At 41.8% G+C, this 5,772-nt stretch overlaps 1 pseudogene; it reads left to right on the forward strand.

The window, feature by feature from the left end:
- Positions 1–245: 245 nt before the first annotated feature.
- On the forward strand, positions 246–1,005 carry LOC127042680 (olfactory receptor 11L1-like; annotated as a pseudogene).
- Positions 1,006–5,772: the final 4,767 nt, after the last annotated feature.

The raw sequence follows: 5,772 nt of genomic DNA on the forward strand, positions 1-5,772 counted from the left end.
CTTCTAAATCTAAATACACAAGAAAGGTTAATGATGGGAGGGGAAGCGACGAGAAAGAAAATTTAAAGTAAATCATAATCTTTATTTTTTGATCATGTATTGCCTTTACCCTAGATAAAACCATGGTGAATAGAGATCAGGGAAACCAAACATCCGTCACAGAGTTCATCCTCCTGGGATTCAATAATATCTCTGAATTACAGACCCTTCTCTTCCTGCTCTTACTAGTGATCTATATTGTGACCATGGCAGGGAACATCCTCATTGTTATGGTAGTTATGGCTGATCAGCACCTTCACACCCCCATGTACTTCTTCCTGGGGAATTTGTCCTGCTTTGAGATCTACTACACCTCCACCATCCTGCCCAGGATGCTGGCCAGTCTCCTGACTGGGGACAGAACCATTTCAATCAGAAACTGCTTCTTGCAATATTATTTCTTTGCTTTCCTGGTACTTGCTGAGTGTTATCTCTTATCTGTGATGTCTTATTATCAGTATTTAGCCATCTGCAAAGCACTGCGTTATGCAGCCCTTATGAAAGGCAATGTCTGTGCCATGCTAGCAGCTGCTTCTTGGGTAAGTGGGTTTCTGGCTAGCACCATAATCACCTCCCTGATATCCCAATTCATTTTCTGCGGCCCCAATGAAATTGATCATTTCTTTTGTGATTTCAACCCAATAATAAAACTGTCCTGCAGTGACACGCATCTGGCTGAACTCGCCATCCTCATTCTGGCCTCAATATTCACCCAGCTCCCATTCCTTACCCTGACGTCTTATGTTTATATCATTCTCAGTATCCTGAGAATCCCTTCCACCACCGGCAGGCAAAAGGCCTTTTCCACCTGCTCCTCTCACCTCATCGTGGTGACAATTTTCTATGGGACCATAATTATTGTGTATCTGCTCCCCAAAACCAACACACTGAAAGCCCTGAACAAAGTGTTCTCAGTCTTCTACACTGTTCTGACCCTCCTGGTCAATCCACTCATCTACAGCCTGAGAAACAGAGAGGTCAAGAAGGCCCTGCTAAAAGCAGTGAATACATTCGTATTTTCACAAGACTTAAGATAGTCTGACCTGCTTGTTCCACCTTAGAGAGAAAATGGGGGAAGGGGACACTTTTGGAAACATTTTAATGTTTTAATTGAATAAGGAAAGTGAAAAAGATGGAGTTTTGCCTTTATTTTTACTCTTCTCCCCACTTTTTGAATGGAAAAAATTAAACAAGCGGGAGACTTTTTCCCCCCATTTTACTTCAATTTCTTAGCCTGTAAGAATGTGAAAAAAGTAAAAAGAAGATTTAAAGCTGAGAGAAAATATTTCTTCTTACTGGAAGAGGAACAGACTTGTATCTCACTTTTCTGACAATAATAAATTACAGAGAAAGATGGAAAACCAGACCTTTTTTTCCACCAGAAAAATATTGAAATGAAAATGAAAAAAATGAAAGGGAGGGAAAGTAACACTTTGTCCTCACCTTGCCATTATTAATGCACGTTTCCAGGGGAAAGAAGTAAAAACTCAAAGTGCAGGTTCTTTTCACTAGGAAAAATGGTGGGCAAAGTGAAATGTGAAAGTGGATGGGGGAATACGCCAAAACTGAAAAAAAAATCAACCAACAATACGGAAACAAGTCGAAATATTCAGACAAAATCAGAAGTTTGTTTTCTTTCAACAATTTTCACAGAAAAATCCCCCTCAGCAGCTCTGACTGGGGGGAATCTGAGCTGATTTATTGATTCTGTGAAGCAGGTTCTAGTTGGCCATTATTTGGAAAAATTGAGGGGATCATTGAATATGTAATCCATTATACAGGAAGGTAAAGGAAACAGTTGATTTTAAGCACTTGACTACAATGGGATGAATTGTGTGCTTAAATTAACCGTTTTTTTCAGACACCTCAACAAAGTGTTTTCTGTCTGCTTCTGTGTACTAACTCCCTCCTTAACAGCCTGAGAAACACTTTGTGAATCAGGGACACACTGGCTGTTCTATCGCTCACTCGGTTTCAGGACTAATATTTGCAGTTTCACTGAAGCTCAGGATGCTACTAGAATGAAATTTTGTATTCATTTTAAGGGTTTGATAATAAGTGTGACGTACGTGATGTCTATGTCAGATTTTGAGACATCAGAACAAGATTCAGTACAGAGAGCTAAGATTGCGCTGGCAGGAAAAGAACTTGCAAAAACAATTCCAGGGTCAATGAATTTTAAACATACAATAAAAATTGAAGTGAATGTTATCAGTTTCTATAGATATATCATATTAAAATATTTTGATTAAAAATGACAATACAAGATTACTAATTCAATTAATATGCTCATTTTGTGTCATTCTTGTCTGGGGATGTTTCACAGCCTTTTTCAGCTCAATTTTAGGTTTTTTTGAGAATCTTCTGCAATGAAAAAATCAGTTCTCAATGAGATAAATGCACCCCTGTCACTCCCAATGGACATCATGGATAAAGAGGGATGGGGATGGAGAGAGTGGGGAAAACAAACATAACAACAACAACAATAAAAATAATGCATTTTCAATGATAAAAGCAGAATATTTCATTCAAAATCTACAATTTCAATGAAAGGTTTCCATTTTAAAAAGGCCATTTTCCAACATTGTTTCCGCTTCCAAATGAAAAATTTGAGCAGTTCTACACGTTTGTTTTCATTCTAACCCTTTTTTTTCTTTTCCTTGAGAAGGAAACTTCAAGAAACTGGCCCTAGTTTCAGGCCCAGGTGTGGCAGATTTTCTGGCTGAGTTTGGAAGGGGAGGCAAGTGTGGGTGGGGAAAACAAATGAATATTCTCGGCCTCACGCCTAGCTCTGTCTAGGATTGAGCTGTTTGATGATGTGTGCCATACTAAGGTTTCTTCACCTTGAATTTATTGCATCTTTTCCTATTGGACTGGTCAAGTGGATGATGACCTGGACTGGGTTTAAGCTTAAGTGGGGATTAAAGAGGCTTGAGTTCTGTGCCCAACTCAGCTACAAATATCCTGTATGATTTTAGGAAAGTCCCTCAATCTTCCCTATGCCCTCAATCCTTATCTGTAAAATGGGCGTAATCCTCTCCGACCTCACAGGGGGTTTGTGTGAAGAAAATCCATTAACGTTTGGGAGATGCTCAGACAGTCATGAGGGCACCTACACAGAGACAGAATTCTGCACCCTCTTATGTTCCCTGGCACATCTCCTGGACTGGGATGTTTCAGCATTGAGCTTGTTAGATGGAGTGGGATTTTCCAAAAGCCACTAAGCTGTTTAGGAGCCCAAATCCCAATGACTTTAGAAATGGGAGTTAGGCTCTTAAACCACGCAGGTGCTTTTGAAAATGCCACCTGGAAGGCCTGATTTCCAGCAGCTTGGCACCTACAGCTGAGGACAGATTTCCCAAAAAAGCTTCACTCCCATTTTGGCAAGGAAAAGAGACAGGTTTTCAAAAACACCGATCAGCCAGCAGCTCCTGGGTCAGATTTTTGACACAGCTCGTCACCCGCCACATGAGAGGTTTGGATAATATGGCCCTTAGTTTGTGCCCTTCCTTTGCCCTCCTAGGTTTGGCCAACCTGGCTGACTGCTCCCTGAGAGTATGTCTACACTGCAGTTAGACACTCATGGCTGGAAGGTGCCAGCTGACACTTGCTGCTGGGATATTTAATTGCAGTGCAGACTTCCATGCTTGGGCTGCAGTCCCTGCTTTGGGACCCTCCCACCTCACAGGGGCCTAGAACCCAGACTCCAGCCTAAGCCCAGAAGTCTACTCTACGATGAAACACCACCACAGCCTAAACCCCATGAGTCCAGGTCAGCTGGTATAGGCCAGTCACACGTGTCTAACTGCAGACATTCTTCCTCTGCTCTGCCTCTCCATCCTGGTCTGAGAGGTCAGACCTAAATGTGCAGATCATCCATCCACCAGCTCCCTTGGCCCTATGGGAAGGCAGAAGAAAGACTCACTCATCGTTCCCTCCCATTTCCTTGGGCCTCAAATGGAAAGCTGCTTCTTGGCTTAGGGGGTTTAATCTACACTTGATTGAGATAAAAGCACTAATTTCCAAAGGACATGGTTACAGCAGAATCTCAGCTTTAATTTAAGAACACGTTTCTAGGTTTTTAAGTTATAGTGGAAAGCTCGAGGATGGCTCCCAAGTGTAACTGACACAGTGTTATTTGCCTGAGTGTGCAGAGAGCTGAGACAATAGCTCTCAGTGGGGAGAACTGCACTATTTATCTCAATGGAGTGTTGGACCCACTGGCCTTGGAGGGATGTGTGTGAGGCTGGGCCCACTGTGATCTTCACCTCCTTCTACACTCACAGTGTCCTGTGCTGAGATATGGTTGGTGGGGTCCTCTCAAGGTTACTGGGTCCAACACTCCATTGACATGAGTGGTGCAGTTCCCCCAGTTGAAAGCTATTATCTCAGGCTCTCTGCACACTCAGGCCAATATTGCTGTGTTGATTACATTTAAGACAGCTTCTCCCCTCCCCAAAGAGTGATTGTCTCAGTCTCTCCACTGACTCAGACAGGAGGTGCTGCATTGATTACACTCCAGTCAACTCCGTCCTTGGAGAGCTATTGTCTCAGGCTCTCTGCACACTCAGGTAGATATCACTGTCCCAGTTACACTTGAGATCCATTTTCAAGCTTTTCCTTGTATCTAAAAAAGACCTAGAAACTTCATCTAAAAAATACCTGGTCACGTGACTCCAGGAATTCAGACCATTTACTGCATATGTCTTAATTCAAATGTAGATCAATCTCCCAGCAAAACAGCAGCTTTCAGTCTGTGGCCTGAGGAAAGGATGAGTGAGCCTTTCTCCTGCCTTCCAAAGAGTCAAGGGAGCTGGTGGTGAATATATTACATCTAGAAATGGTTCATTTTTTTTATTTTGCACAATTATTTATTTTGGTGAAATATGCACTTTTTTTTTCCTGGCAATAAAAATGTTGTGGAAATTTTATATTCACAATGATTGGTGCCTACTTAAACCTCCATGGTGGGGAAAAATGTCTGGCCATCTCCAAGCCTGGTCCTTTTCCTTAACTGGACAACACAGGCTTGAGCTCCGTTTGGATACCCTATTGTGTCTTTAGAGGCATAAGATATCATTTGAAGCAACCAACCTGATGATAACATCATTCCTTATGTTTTATTTGTATGACATTCTCTGGCATTGATTACAAGCTTTTATTATGGAACACAGAGAAACAATATCTGGAAACAACATGGTTACAACAACACTGCAAACAGCAGAGAAACAATGTACAGCTGGGGTTACAGCCAGGGATTTGCTTTGATATTTAGTGGTTAGTGTCGCTTATATGACTTGTCAGCTCTGCGCATTCTCAGACGCCACATACACACCTCACCCAGTGTGAATGTTTAGTCACCCCAAAAGAGAAAAGACACCATCATCCTGTATGTGTCAATGCCGAACATGAGAGGCTGACAGAGCTGTCCACAACCTCACTTGCTTGTGCCTTCTGTTAAATGGACAAAGGGAGGGACCATAAAAGCTCAGTAGATCCAGGAAGATTATCTGCATTTATTTTTTTAAGATGTGTTCTGAGATTTTCAATGGGAGTTTTCAAATTAATTTCAGTAGAGGCTTTTTGACCAAATCACCCAGGAATCTTTTAAAACCTCGTGCTAAAGGCCAGAATTCCAAAGGTATTTTAGGTGCCTCATGGGAGTTTCAAAAGTATCTTGATTTCAAAATCCCACTTGGTGTTTAAACACCTTGAAAAATTGGCCCTTAGCTA

The sequence above is a fragment of the Gopherus flavomarginatus genome, unplaced genomic scaffold, assembly GCF_025201925.1.
Source record: "Gopherus flavomarginatus isolate rGopFla2 unplaced genomic scaffold, rGopFla2.mat.asm mat_scaffold_90_arrow_ctg1, whole genome shotgun sequence".
Classification (NCBI taxonomy): Eukaryota; Metazoa; Chordata; order Testudines; family Testudinidae; genus Gopherus; species Gopherus flavomarginatus.